This window comes from Hylobates moloch, unplaced genomic scaffold (assembly GCF_009828535.3).
Source record: "Hylobates moloch isolate HMO894 unplaced genomic scaffold, HMol_V3 SCAFFOLD_3, whole genome shotgun sequence".
In the NCBI taxonomy this organism is placed as follows: Eukaryota; Metazoa; Chordata; class Mammalia; order Primates; family Hylobatidae; genus Hylobates; species Hylobates moloch.
The window spans coordinates 62,152,739-62,168,928 of NW_026652278.1; the positions used below are offsets into that span (position 1 = coordinate 62,152,739).

Below are 16,190 nucleotides of genomic sequence, written 5' to 3' on the forward strand. Positions count from 1 at the left end.
TGTGTTAAATTGTTTCAATTAGATTTGATTTTAAAACTAGCACTTTAAGCGTGATTTAATCTAACAATTGATAAAACAATAACATTTCAAAGGCATATCTAGAACAGTTTAAACCAAATTCTTGTCTGTTCATAAGGTCTGGTAAAACTTTTAGACCCCTGCTATTTAGTAAACCTATCTCTTAATATGTATTCATATAACTAAATACTCCTATACACTGTTCTCCTAAATTCAGCGTTCTGCATGTTCTTCCCCTCATTATTAGGAAACCATCTCTCTGTTCTATCACATTTCTTCCCAAGCAAGTTTGTCATCTAAATACCTTATTAAATAATCTTATACCTTAGTCCATCATAACAATCTATAAGAGAAATGTTCCCCAGGCAGAGGAAGTCCTCAAATTTGTTACTATTTCCTATTCTCTTCTTAATTAGTGGCTCAACTATCCACAAAATCACCCAAGCCAGAAGCCTACAGTCATCCATTCCACTGCATCCCCACACTCCTAATTGGTGATTAAGACCTATTGACTCTTCCTCCTGAATATATTGCAAATCTATTTGTTTCTCTTCAAGTTCACTACCAATGCTTCATCATTCATCACTTGGATTATTGTAGTGATTTTCTAATTGGCCTCCCTAACCACCAGCCTCAGTTTCATCCCCTCATTTCTCCCCCATTCCAGTTCATTCTTCTACAACAATTGTAATTATATTTCTAAAATGAGATGGCTGATGCCATTCCCCTACATAAATAAGATGCAAACCAAATTCCTAACATGGCATTTTAGCACAGCCTTTGCATATCTCACCAGATTTATGTCTCATCTATCGTCCCATATACTCCAGTGCTACAATTCTTTTTCTATAAGCAGAAATAAGTGCCTCCTTACTCTATGCTTACTTAGCATACACTGCTGTTTTAGTACTAGTTGCAGGAATAAAATTCAAAATAGAAGATAGAACAATATTTTTAAAGCACAAGAAGCATAGTTAATGTAAAAGCATAGCACAAAATAAAATGTAGACATAAATCAAAATATATCAATAACCCAATAAATACAAAGGGACTAAATTTGTCAAGTAAAGGACAGATATTGCAAATTACATTTTTATGCTTTTTGCAAGACACACAAATAAAATATAATGACACAGAAAAGTTGAAAATAAAAAGATGAAGAATGACAATGAACAAAAGAAAGTGAGACACTTGTAGAGAGGCAAAAAAGGCACATTGGAAATAAAGAAGTTTCTACGGAACAATAAAGAAGGAATCAGCAAAAAATATAGTAATTCCAAACTCATATGTGAGTAATAACATTGTCCAGAATATACAAAGTAAAATCAAGATTAGAAAGAGCAATTGTCACAGATCAACAATAATGGGAGATTTCAATACACTTTCCTTATAACTGATACATCAGGCAGCAAAAGGCATTAGTGGATTGTAGCAGATATAAATAATGCAACTAAAAAGTTTGTTCCGATGGATATATGTAAAACCATGGACCCTACAATTAGAGAACACACATTCTACTTAAATATATAATAAGCCTTAAAACTGAACATATACATAAAGCAAATCTCAATCAACACCAAAAATTCAGTATCACTCAGAACTTCTGTGAATATAAGACAATTAAATTAGAAATGTATTTATTACTATTTTAGTTATAAAGAAAACGGAACATAGGGCAAAGGTTAATAAAATTGGAACACTATAGAAACACAGAAAACCCTCATATTTCAAAATTAAAGATATTTGTACTACTTTTATTTATCATTTTCAATTGATGGTTTGCACTCCAATATTTCATTAAGACTTCAGTTATTTCAAGAATTTAAACATGATTTTATGCTTCAAAAGGTATCAGTTAAAAGACCTGTGACTGAATGACAATGTAAATCGATTAATTAAAAATGGGCATTGCTAAATCGACACTGGAATCTGAAATTATCTCGGGCCTTCTGCCTAACATTTTCAAGAAAAAATTTGGGATTCCTGAAAAAAATATATAATCAAGGACAGGTAACCATCTAATAATTAAATTAATATCATCAATTTGTACTACACAGAAAACTGGGCTGTTGTCATCTTGTATGGATCAGAACATGATTATGCCATAAAATCCATTCTTCTAGCTTCAATCACTATTGTCTCTCTTTTCTAACTATAGAGGTGATCAAACAGCATGCATCTCTTTTAGGTCACAAAAGAAATCCTATTAAATGCCAATCTATAAATGGTGCTTCTGGAAACATAAACTAGATCTGGGTTAGTTTGGGATGAAATAGGCCTTAACTTAGATAGAAAGTAGAAATGAATAATGTACATTTCATAAGTCTTTACGCAAAAAACAATTGGCAATTTTACTGTATTTTGTCAATTTATCTTAGTTGAATTTTATATCACTGACAGATTACTTGACCATCAATTTTTCTGATTTGTACACTAATTCTAGTCTTATTTTCCTAAAATGTTTTTCTAATAACAGAAATGTATTCAGAAATTGTAATTAAAAGTCACTGAAGGTCATCCGATTTGTTGTGTTGGCTTTAGATCAGTGACTAGATTTTCCCAGTCACTGCTCCATCAGCTTTAATACAATTCATCCATTTGTCTTACTAACACTTCAATTTATGGGATAGCTGTTTTTCACAATTAAAACTACTGAAGCTTTAGTATACATGGAAATGATCATGATAGCATTTTCTCCATCTTTCTAACAACTCTGGAAGTCCCTATTGTAAAAATATAGGGACTAGATCTGGTTTCCTCAGGACAGCTTTTAAGATTACTATATTAGCTCAAGAGAAACATTTACAAGAATCTTTGGATAAATTACTAAGTGCTGCAGAAGTAAAACCATTTGGAACAGATTTCTAAAATCCTCTTACATAAATAATTGGTGAGTGATTGAGGTAAGAAAAGGCTGCCCTTACTCTTGCTGGCCCAATACACAAGACAGCTGATGAGGAAAGTTGATGGTGAATTGGCACAAGAAGGTTAAATGCAGGAGAAATGAAACTGATCTGCTTATTGTGATGATGTTGACTGCTACCTAGTTAGTTCTATGAGAGACAACACCTACTTACACAATGTCTTCCACTTAATTGGGCTTAAGGCCAGTTCAGTAATCACAAAATTACGACAAGCTAAAAATTACACCAATCACCTCCTCCAACCTCTGTATCTATAAAGAAACCATGAACTTATATAATTTACCCAGGAAACAGGAGTCAGATCTGCTGCCTCGTATTACAGGAGTCTTTACAGTCAATTAAACTGAATTAGATATATGAATTCAATAGAAGAAATCTTGATGTAAAGTCAATTAGTATGAATTCAAGTCCTCCCTCACCCTGCACCTGACAATTACAATAAAATTCTATGGGGAGTGCATTATGCAGAGTAGAGAAGAATGCCAGTGCAATTCTGTAAAAGCTAAGGCAATCTGAGAATTTAATTTTGGTATGTCTAGCCAAAGTCAATTACTCATGAACAACAGGCTGGAAAGTGACCAAGGGCTGACTCAGCAGCTTTCAAACTCTTCTGTTGAGTTTAAAAAATAAAATGCGAAAGTAGAGAGAAGATAGGAAGGAAAAGTCCAAAAAAGGACTATAAAAATTAAATAGGCCAGGCGCGGTAATCCCAGCACTTTGGGAGGCCGAGGTGGGTGGATCACGAGGTCAGGAGATCGAGACCATCCTGGCCAACATGTTGAAACCCTGTCTCTACTAAAAATACAAAAATTAGCTAGAGGTGGTGGTGCGTGCCTGTAATCCCAGCTACTCGGGAGGGTGAGGCAGGAGAATCGCTTGAACCAGGGACTTGGAGGTTGTAGTGAGCTGAGATGGAGCCACTGCACTCCAGCCTGATGACAGGGCAAGACTCTGTCTAAAAAAAAAAAAAAAAATTAAATAAACTAATAAAATAATAAAAACATAAAATCTGGGCTGTGAGTTCACTTCTAGAATGCTACGTACTCATGGAAATTTACCTAAAACCAAAAAGGTGAAGTAGGAGCTGAAGACAGGGGTGGGGGACAGAAGGATGGGGAAATGGGAATGGGGGACACAGACAGGTGAAAAATTTAGAGGAATATAGAATTTTTCACCAGCTTGAAGTAAAACTTTCTAATTATTTTTAAAAACCTTCTAATATAACATTACTATGTAGAATTACCAACAGATAAATTTAGTGTTTAATACTCAAAAAGAATAATTTTATAAAGAAAGTTACCACAAGACAACTTTAGTGGATCCTAATTGTATTCATAATGCAATTTACAAAACTGTGATTTACATACATCCTGTCAGGCACACATCAAGGACTCAAAAGGCACACTCACACTATCTTAAGGCATGTGAAAAACAAGGGTCCTATAGGAAAAGAAACCCACTAATTTCTACTGACTGTATGTCTTCCTTTTCTTTCTGTTTAGCCTTGTCATCATTACCGAGGAACTTGATCCTTCCTAAAACTACATTTGCTACAACCAGGTATTTCTCTTTCAGTCAGGGCTTCACCATGGCTGGGAAATAGACATTGAGGAAGCAGAGGGTGTAGAAATGGGTATGAGTCTTAGAGTCTGAAGACCTAGGTTCCGAGGAGGTCACCGTCTGGTTGACCATACTTAAGCTTTATTAACTTTTAGGAGCTCAGTTTCTTCACCTAAAAAAATGAGATGGTTGGATTCAATGATCTCCAAGATCTCTGACTTGAAATGGATTCAATTCACTAATTTCCCCTTTTTGAATTTTCCTCAAATTCTCTTAAACAGAGTCAAATGGGAAGCTTTTTCAAAACAATAAGTAATTATTTCTTATCTATAATATTCTATGTATATATCAAACTGCCCTCGCCTTTGCCAAAGCCCTCAGTGGACAAATAACTTCAAATAACTACTAACTCTCAGAGTAGTGCAAGTCATCTAGGATCATTGTTTACATTCTATACATTTAGAAAGGCTTTCTGTAAAAGTGAGAAATGTTTTTAATGTTTAGCTGAAACAATTTAATGATAGGAAAAGTAATGCTTTCTACGAGGTTGAATCTAAATCCAAGCCATAGATAGGAGCTACTTTAATTTAACTGGTATTTATGGTTGAGGAGCAGAAAACAAAAAGAAAAAAAATTCCTTTGAAAGTGTTTATTTATGACAGTCTAAATTACTCCTTTGACACAATGAACACAGGTAAATAATCTCAGAGCTGTGTTTAATGGCTCTAATGGCTAGCTGGGTACTGGGCCATTTATTGCAGTATACCTACTTGTTTATAAAACTTGTTTCCAAAAATCAGGCTTATATAGTACTAAGTTACCAAGCAGAATTTTTTTTTTTTAATTCCAGAGTCACTGGCCATATTTCATATATAATTGCTGGGTTAAATAAACACAATTAGATTTTATTTAGCATGTATTTGATTATGAATGTCTTCATATAAATAAAAACAATTTTTTAATAAACTAGACTAGGAAAGGAGGCCAAGGCAGGCGGGTCACCTGAGAACAGGAGTTCGAGACCAGCCTAGCCAACATGGTGAAACCCTGCCTCTACTAAAAATAGAAAAATTAGCCAGGCATGGTGGCATGCACCTGTAATCCCAGTTACTTGGGAGGCTGAGGCAGGAGAATCACTTGAACCTGGGAGGTGGAGGTTGCAGTGAGTCAAGATAATACCATTACAGTCCAGCCTGGGCAACAGAGCAAGCCTCCGTCTCAAAGCACCATTTATAGGTTGGCATTTAATAGGATTTCTTTTGTGACCTAAAAGGGATGCATGCTGTCTGATCACCTCTATAGTTAGAAAAAAGAGACAATAGTGATTGAAGCTAGGGAAGAGGGGGCAAAGGTGAATATATCTGATGAATTGGAAAAAAAGGTATGTGGTCTCAAATCGCAATTAATCTCTAAATGTAACAAGCATTATTATTCTAAACATACCAAGGCTCAAGTTTTAATTACCTAAAACATACTCTTCATAAATTTGTGGCTGCCGAATAAAATGCATTCATCAGATGCAGTATTGCTTTCACGGTAATTATGATACTATTTATAATGCCATGGTTGTGTTCATAGGCCACTAACATATGCAGTCTTTTAGCTACAACACTCAAACATAATTACAATGCGCCTTTCCATTGAAATAATCTATGCATCCCGCCACAGTGACTTCATTCCTTACCAGGATGCTTGCTGAATCAGGCTGCCCCAATTATTCAGCCACAGTGCCTATGCTTATGACTAATAATATTGAGAAATAAACAAAATGTCCATGACTTCCTGACCATTTTGGCCAATCTCCTTTCTTTGGTGTCTTCTGCTTTAACCCTAATACTGAGTAATCTTGAACTATTGCTGGCATAAAAACAGCTTCACATACTGTACAAAGTCTTCAAGCCCTACACCAATATTTCCCAAAGTATGTTCCAAATATTTCAGTCTTAGGGGATATTTCTCAAAAAAATCAGAGTGCAGAGAGTTTCCAAGATCCAATACTCTTGGGAAACTTTGCATACTATATTCCCAATCCTTAGGATTCTCCTAATCTATTCATATATTGAAGGCTTTTATAAGTCCTGAAGTAAAGAAATATTTTATCTACATTTAACTCATGCAATTGCAAAATTTACTTAACCATGAAACCTATTTCATATTACTTTTTCAAGTGAGTCTTATTAACATATAACTAGTGGCAAATATTTGGGTGTCCCTGTCTTCATGCAGAATTTGACTGCCCAGGTCCTATTCCTCTAGAGACTAGTTAGATTCTGGCCAGTTAACTGAAGAAATCAATACAAATTGAGAGGTTAATTTTGTTAATAGATTCATGTGTTAACCTCTAGCAGAGGGTGGTTGATTTTAATGTACATTTGCAATGCATCAGCCAAAGTGCAGCATAAAATGGAAGAGAATAAACTGTGAGACTGTACCTTACATGTGTTTCTTATTGCATGAGTAAGTTCTATATCAGGTCTGGAATTTCTATACTCAAAGGACTTATATTCTGAAGCAACAATTACAAATATTGAGTGGAAGTAATATTTGTAGACATTGAATCAAACCAGTTTTCTCACCTGACTAACATAAATAACTTACCTGCCTTTTGATGTTAAAAAAAAAAAAAAAAAAGCCACCTGCCAAGATCTGGCTGTGGAGCCATGGCTGTGTATCAGCCATGTATTTGAGTAGTGACAAATACTTAATTAACAGGTCATCGAATTGAGAAGAAGGCCTGAATTTTGATTTCTACAAAAAAGTTTCAGAGAAAGATTTTTACTTTAAAAGTCTGACTCTTTATAAAATTTCTTCCTGTCTTTAAAGAAAGTCAAAACATGGACAAAAGCCACAAGCCACCTATCGATATTCATGTGAATCAAAAAATTAAATGATAATGATGAGGATGAGAAAAGGAGAGAAATGTATCTTTCTTCCCTGTTAAAATGATGACACATGTAAGGACAGCCCCACGGCATGGTGTCTGATACTTCATCTCTGTCAGCTTTTTCTTCCCATAATGCTTCTTCCCTCAAAAATGCTGATCACAGAAATTTTGAAACACAAGATATTTGTGGCTTTTTTTTTTTCCAGTGGAAACCATCATTATTGCCTGTAACCTTGATCTGTTCTAATAGAGGACTACAGAACTAATCCTACAATAAGTCAAGATAACTGATGGCATTGGCAGGCAGTTGAAATCCTTAGTCTAACAAATACTGCTTTCAAAAGACTAGTATACTCACTGATAAATGCCTTTTTAACTTGTATCATGTCAATTATTTGCTACTCATTATCTTTATAAAATACTTGCTGGTTTGGGGAACTCTGTAAGTTTCTTGTTTCTGATGCTTTGTTTAAACATATACAACTATGTTCAGTCTGACAAAGCCAGCACTTCCTCCAGCCAGAAGGGAAATAGCTCTAGTAGAACACAGTATTTTAAGAACAGATTTTTTTTTTTTTTTTTTTTTTTTTTTTGAGACGGAGTCTCGCTCTGTCGCCCAGGCTGGAGTGCAGTGGCACAGTCTCGGCTCACTGCAAGCTCCGCCTCCCGGGTTCACGCCATTCTCCTGCCTCAGCCTCTCCGAGTAGCTGGGACTACAGGCGCCCGCCACCACGCCCGGCTAATTTTTTTGTGTGTTTTTAGTAGAGACGGGGTTTCACTGTGGTCTCGATCTCCTGACCTCGTGATCCGCCCGCCTCGGCCTCCCAAAGTGCTGGGATTACAAGCGTGAGCCACCGCGCCCAGCCTTAAGAACAGATTTTGTTGTTAGGCTGTATCACCCCCAAAGAAAAGGACAAAATTAGGAAGACTGAATTTGTTGCTATTTACTTGCCAAAGCCTCAAGGTAGTTTCATGAGATAATCACAAAAACAGGAAATAGTACACAATGTGGTATTGGTGTTTTTCCTACAAGCTCCTTTTCCTATGGATTATTTTTTTCCAATGGAGAGAAATGCTCTTTTACCTGGATAATAAATTAAAAAGTGGTTTCTTGACATTTTACTGCTTTTTTTAATTCCATTTAAAGAAAATGATTTCCAAAGCCAGACAATGGTGCTGTTCAATAGAAAATGATGACCTTTGATTAAAACCCTGCCCCTTACTAATTTTCACATCTTTACCAACCTCCTAATCAATGTGGAAGAGGCATAATTGAAGGGGAAAAATACTTGATCTAAATACATTTCATCTAAATCACTTCCCCCAAGCAGACATTCTCTATCTCAGTTCCTAGTTCATTTCCTTCATTGTATTTCCTAATTCAAAATTATTTCTTTCTTCACCTGTTCATTGTGCCTGTGATCACATAGGCCATAGGTTTTATATGGGAGGGAGCTTTGTAGACCTAGTGACTTCCCAGTGTTATTGCTGAAGAAAGGAATAGATAAGGGAAGAGGGGGCAAAGGTGAATATATCTGATGAATCGGAAAAAAAGGTATGTGGTCTCAAATCGCAATTAATCTCTAAATGTAACAAGCAAAAGCAAAAGTAATGTTTTTGTTTATTTTACTCCATCTTTTTTTTTTTTTTTTTTTTTGAGACGGAGGCTTGCTCTGTTGCCCAGGCTGGACTGCAATGGTATTATCTTGACTCACTGCAACCTCCACCTCCCAGGTTCAAGTGATTCTCCTGCCTCAGCCTCCCGAGTAACTGGGATTACAGGTGCATGCCACCATGCCTGGCTAATTTTTCTATTTTTAGTAGAGGCAGGGTTTCACCATGTTGGCTAGGCTGGTCTCGAACTCCTGTTCTCAGGTGGCCCGCCTGCCTTGGCCTCCCAAAGTGCTGAGATTATAAGCATGAGCCATCGCACCCAGCCTACTCCATGATTTTTTTGTTATTTATTTCAAAATTATTCAGCATCTTCTCTCATTATTCTATTATTACAGTAATTATCTACCACCTGTTGAACAGTACAGTGCCAGGTACTTTACAAACAACTTTGCAACTATCTTGCAAGGTAAGCACTCCTGTGCCTGTTTGTTGCAGGGAAACTGAGTTGCATAAAGTGAAGCCACAAAGTCACAGAGACAGGAAGTGGCAGAGTCAGGATTTAAGTTTACTTCTGCCTGATTCCAAAGCTGTACTCTCTTCTCTATATCACACCACTTAACTATTAAGTGGTGTGATAAAGAGGTATGCTTAAGCTTCTTAAAATATCTGTCTTAGCAAATTGTTAATAAACTTTGCAAAAGTCGAAGCTAGAATCTATCCCCCTCCACCCTTTCTCTTTCTCTCTCCCTCTTTCTGTGCTATGTTTACACTACTCTACATCTTGAAAAGAGTAATTTTATCTTCATTTACTTTGTAGTTTATTCAAATTCTATTTCCAAAAACTTAGCTTTTTCCTGGGACAAATCCCCCAGATGTTTTCTATTCTCTTATAACTTCAACCTCTATCCACTCAAGTAGAACTCTAAATTATTTAAGAGATTCAGAATTATGTATTATAAAGTTTACAAATTACATAATAAAAATTTAAATTCATTTAAAACTTGAGTAATTATGATGCCATCAGCACGCTATAAGATGTAAACATTTTAATGGTGAAATATTTAAAATAAATATCTTTGAATGTTCAAGTTGTTTGATATATTTGTTCTCTTTATTTCCTCAAAATTACAGTCTTAATTTTTTTTTTCTTTTGAGATGGAGTCTCGCTCTGTCGCCCAGGCTGGAGTGCAGTGGCAAAATCGCAGCTCACTGCAACCTCCACTTCCCGGGTTCAAGGCATCCTCCTGCCTCAGCCTCCCAAGTAGCTGGGATTACAGTCATGTGCCACCATGTCCAGCTAATTTTTTGTGTGTTTTTAGTACAGATGGGGTTTCACCATGTTGGCCAGGCTGGTCTTGAACTCCTGACTTCAAATGATCCACCCTGCTCAGCCTCCCAAAGTGCTAGGATTACAGGCGTGAGCCGCCACACCCAGCTTACAGTCTTAAAAATTATGTATTGCTTATTGGTTCTTCACTGTAGGTTCAAGAGCATTGTCAATTATGCTTGTGTGACTCCTAAACCAGATTTTACCTTCAAATTGTTGGGTGTCAGTTCCCATTTAGCATCAACACATTGAACTGAAATTAGAATGTGACTCACCATGTATTTCCAAGGAATTAACAAATTGGCTCTTTTTCCTCTCCCACTATTTGGATATTGAAATTAAAGTAGCTAACTTTAAAATAATTTCTTGATTTTTAAATCACCCTTGACCAACTTCTTATTGGCTTCAATCTGACTCTTTTTTTTTTTTTAACATAAAATAGCCCTTAACTATACATTTATCATGATTTTTTTTCACTTCTAAAATAAGAGATAAAATATTTGACAAGCAGGACTTTCACACTGTAGGCAGTTCAACTGCTACTGAAACTTTAATTAGGTCAAACTTGGAATCTAAAATCTTAAAATGATATCTGGTAAAAGAGAAAACCTGAAAACATAAGGCAAAGGCTTTTTTCTGAAACCCTTGCCAGTGTTTCCCTGTAAATGTTACAGCTTTCAAAGACCACTCAACATTTCCCACCATTTTAAAATCCATAATTTATTACAAATAAGTATAGTAGAAAGGTTCTATTCCATACTGAATATATTGATAAAAATAGTATTTTTCAAAAAAATCTTCAAAAAATTGTCAAGTAACTCAAAAGGTACATATAACATAAAAACCATTCACCTCAAAATAGCCATTATTTCAGATATTTTGATAAAAATATATACAAAGGAAGCTACAGAGGAAGAAAGGCCAACAGGTAATGTGGATAGGAACTGAAGAGCAGTTTTATTAAAAAGGACTCAAGCTACCCACACTATATTAAATATATGTACCATATTAAATACAGCTATACTTGAATTAATCACAGAATAAGAAATTTAAGTGAAATTAATGAATTTACTAAAAAATGAGATAAATGTTTCTTTTTTCTTGTTTTTTTTTAATGCCCATCTTTATCCTGCAGTAGAGGTAAATGTTTCTTAACACTCCAAAATGTATTGTGTAATAAAATATTGATGAGTTCAGGAAAAACTTATGCATTAAAAAGTTGGGACTATTACTTGCTACAAAAGCTGAAGAAATGAACATATTAATGTTTTATCCTAACTTCCATCAATTTGATTTTATTATTATTTTTCATTGTTCATTCATAGTTTCTATTTTATTCAATAACCATAGTGCCCGTGGTTTTTAATTTTAGTTCTGAATTTACATTGATTAAAGATTTATATTCAGTTTTTTAGTTGGAATCCCTCCATACCTGAATTCTTTGTCTTGATTCACCTCTTAGTAGGCTGAAATTCACTATAGCTTTTTTGTTTGTTTTGTTTTGTTTTTACAGGGTGGCTATTCAATTTTTTTTTACTTATAAGAACAATAATGTATTTGTTCATAATTATGTGAGTTAGCAAGGCAATTCTCACCTGGGCTGGCCTAGCACATCTCTGAGGTCATCTGCCAGTTTTGTAGGGGCTTGATGGTCTAGGATAGCCCCATTCATTTGTCTGGCTCTTACAAGCTTGTTGGATTTAGAAGCCCCAGCTAGGATAGCACATCTCTGCTCCATGTAGTCTTTCATCCTCCAGTAGGCTAGCTCAGGCATATTCACAAGTGGTAGCCTCAGGAGTCAAAAGAGCAAAATAAGACAGAAGGCCCCAGTGCATAAGAATCTTTTTAAGTCTTTACCTTATTGTTTTTCAGTGTTTTCTTGTTTTAATTTTCCTTAATGAGGGTTTATACTATTTTACGTAACTTCTTATGGGCTTGAAAATGTTTGTGCATTTGAATTTATATTTAAAAGATAACGTGGGTGGGTATAAAACCTTGGGTTATACTTTTCTTGTACTCAGTATTTTTACACATAATTCTATAGGATTTTGGTATTTAATAAACCTGTGGGAAAACTAACCTCATTTTTCTCCCTTCCATGTGACTTGATATTCGTGCTGAAAAAACACATACATGTGTTCATTATCTTTAATATTTATTAACCTTACCATGATACAGAATGCCATTAAAATCATATGTAAGTCTTTATTTCAGGAATTTATCTTCTACTATTTTAATATTCCAGAATACAAATTATATTTATATTGGATCCCTTTTTTTTCCCTTTCCACATCTTTCATCTTCCCATAATGAATGTGTTTTTGTGCATTTGAACTAAATTTTATGGGATTTTTTTCAAAGCTTTTCTCCATATTCCTAACTCGGTTTTCAGTCACATTTATTCCACTTGTTGTTATTGCTTCTAATATTTTTGTTTATGAAAGCTTTCGTGTTTCTCTCCCATTTTTCTCCTGATATACATAATCTCTTTCATCTGTTTTTCATTGAACCTCTACTTTGATTCTCATAGATATTTTTTCAGGCTTTTTGTTTGTTTGTTTGCTTGCCTGTATCATATCTAGTATAATTTCCCTGAGCGAATGGGTAATTTTTATCCTAATATTCCAATGTTTTTTGGGAAATTTCTCTTGTGATTTTTTCTGTAGAGCTCTTTGTTGTGTTATTATCTCTTTAGTCTCCTTTCTATTTGATGGTTGTAGATTGAGAGAAAAAACAGGAACAGTTTGCAGTCTCTCGTTTCTCTTGCTAGACTTTTTTACTCCATTCCTCTGTCACCAAATCTCTTACTTCCTTTTCCCAGGTTACACCTCTCCATCTGGAGTGTGTGGCTAAAAACAAATCCTTTTACATCACAGACTTTCTATGTTATGGTTTGTACGTACTGTCTCTTCTTCCTTCACTCCTCTTCATCTCTGGCATTCTCTGGTTCTGAAACTTGGATCTAAGTAAGAACCCTGTCATTCTAATATAGATTCTTCAGCTACCTCTCCTGGAGGCTTTAGGGATTCAAACTTGTTCCTATGACCTTCCGTTACTATATATCTCTTCCATCTGAGTGAGGGCTCTTTAGAACCTTCAAGATTGTGACTCTTGCTTTTGGAGAACTATTTCTCATACTCTAACTAGTACTATGGCATTACAAGGAAAATAAACACACACACACACACACACACACACACACAAGCACATGCACTAGAGCAGAAGATTGCACATATCATTTATAAATACATATTGTTCTTTAGAAAAGTTATTATAGTTATAGCAATTAACATGTCTCATAATTGTATGTAGGCAAATATACCTCCTTCCCACATTAGTTAGAATAATCTTTGGATATAGTAACAGAAAATCCAACAATGTTTTAAAATATATGTTTTAAAATATAATAGGGTTTATCATTTATCTTTGAAAATAAAAAATTAGGAAGTAGTGGCACCTAATGTTGGATTGATGCCTAATATCTCTCCAATTATTTTTGGCTTATCACCTCATAGTCCCCAGATGGCTGCTACCCTGTAGGTATTAGATCTGTGCTCAAGGCAAGAAGAAGAGTGGGGGGAGCACTAGCCACAATCATCCTCTTTTAATAAGAAAACAGAAGCATCTTTACCACCCCTACCACCACTATCACTTCCAGCAAGTTTCTGCTCACATATCAGTAGCTGCTAGGAATTTTCCAATGCTTTTGTATAGCCATGCAAGAAAGAAGAGTGTTAGCAAGAGCTTTTGATTCAGCCAACCAACAGTGTTTGCCATACCCCAAATGCTGAACTCCTCAACAGAAAGGATTTGACCATATCCATCTTTGTATGCCCAGTTCTCAGCAGAGTTTGATATATTTGTAGATACTAATTAAATATTTGTCAAATTATACTCCTTTATGGTTAACATTATTTCTTCTAAACCTAATAATTGAATTAACATTTTCAAAAACACATTTGCCATGAATCTTAGACAACTATAATATAATGGAGAATCTACAATATAAATCTATAAAATCTCATATTATTAAACTGAAATTTTCTTTGTCAAATATGTCAATATAGGCCAGGCGCGGTGGCTCACGCCTGTAATCCCAGCACTTTGGGAGGCCAAGGTGGATGGATCACGAAGTCAAGGGATCAAGACCATCCTGGCTAACACGGTGAAACCCTGTCTCTACTAAAAATACAAAAAATAAATAAATCAATTAGCCGGGTGTGGTGGTATGTGCCTGTAGTCCCAGCTACTCGGGAGGCTGAGGCAGGAGAATTGCTTGAACCCAGCAGACAGAGGTTGCAGTGAGCCAAGATCGTGCCACTGCACTCCAGCCTGAGACAGAGCAAGAGTCCATCTCAAAAAAAAAAAAAAAAAAAAAAAAGCTAGCCTGTTCTGTTTTTAATAATAAATTATTCAGAAGGTTACAAATTCAGTAGAATACACAATTGCTAGTGGAAAAAACAGAAATTTACCCATAGAGTGCAATTAGGAAGCCAGAAAGTGCTTTACAGTGCTGCATTGTCTTTTTGGAGTTAAAGTTAAAACTTTATTGTCAATATTTATGGAAACTTTCATTCTATTCCATAACATGTACATGTTGGTGATAACATAAATGAGTATTTTTTCCCTAAAATTTTTATTAGAATTAAAATTTAAAGATGATGCACCAAGTTCACACTAGGCTATGTGCAACTTTAATAATGATGATGATAATGATGATGATAGCAAATATATAGAGTGCTTACATGTACCAGGTACTTTTCTAAGCACTTTACGTGTATGAACTAATTTAATCCTCATAATAACCCTAGGAGGTAGGTATTATCATCAACCACAAATACAGAAGAGAAAATAGAAGCAGAACTTGAGGAAGTAATTTGCCCAAGGACCTACAGGTCGCATGTGGCAGAGGTGGAATTCAGTCCCAGACCATCAGGACCCAGAACCTGGGCTCATAAACACCTGCCTTTGAAACCCACTAGGGAGCCCCAGGGGTACCCATCCATGGTTTTGACCAACATTACCTGCTCTGTCATTTCAAGAACTCTATAGGCATTATCTTTAGGTTTAATATATGAAGAAACAGAAACTTAAAGAAGTTATGGTAACTTGCCAAAAATCACAAGCTCCGTAGATACAAGTCAAACACAACTCTCTCTGGCTCTGGAGTCTACATTCTTATCCACTGTGCAGTGCACTGTACTGACAGAAGGGGAAAACCCTACAGTGTGTGATGCACTTCCTATGTCACAGAGTATGAAGAATGTCACAAGGTCACGGAATTTCAGAGCTGAAAGGGATCATCTAGTCCAACCCAATTATTTTATGGGTAGAGAACTGAAACCTAGAGAGAATAGAAACGCCACCACCTCGGTGCCAGATCTCCTAGATGCCCACCTACAGGTCAGTCCTCTCTATAGTATCTTCTCCCCTTTTCCCTTTAGGTTGATTTTTCATTTTTGATATAAAAATAAAAATCATTTGATATAATATAAATTGTTATAGCTCACAATTGTGAGGAAATTATAAATATTTGCCTTTATGATTTTAGAATGATGAAAACCTTTGTTACTCTGCAGACTTTCTCCAAAGCTTTATTTCAAAAAGCATCAGTGTTCTTTTTCATCTTAGAAAACATAAAACCTACTTGCTTGTCTTCAGGAACCCTAGGAAGATAAAAATTATCACAGTTTATACCCAACATACCTAAAGAACCCTGTCCATTGTGCCCTCATTCGCTGTCCTCTTAACTTGGACAAATGTAATCACGTCTTTGACATATTTCCAGCTTCACGGTGGTTTTGGATATACACTTCTGTAAAATGATCAAGATTTTTGGTTGGAATTCATGAGTGTTTGTTAA

At 35.5% G+C, this 16,190-nt stretch overlaps 2 protein-coding genes across 3 annotated transcripts in view; one reads left to right on the forward strand and one right to left on the reverse strand.

Annotated features, from left to right (window-relative positions):
• CTNNA3 (catenin alpha 3) overlaps window positions 1–16,190 on the reverse strand; it is a 1,859,096-nt gene that overhangs the window by 1,158,007 nt on the left and 684,899 nt on the right. The gene's annotated exons all lie outside the window — the stretch shown is intronic.
• The window catches only part of LRRTM3 (leucine rich repeat transmembrane neuronal 3), a 178,749-nt gene that overhangs the window by 76,724 nt on the left and 85,835 nt on the right, over window positions 1–16,190 (forward strand). The window contains exon 1 of one of the 2 annotated variants that reach the window (XR_009212789.1): window positions 15,541–15,730. The exons of the other annotated variant lie outside the window; for it this stretch is intronic. The gene's annotated coding sequence lies outside the window, so the exon portion shown is untranslated. Of the gene's footprint in view, window positions 1–15,540; window positions 15,731–16,190 lie in introns of those variants that run through there. 2 annotated transcript variants of the gene reach the window in all.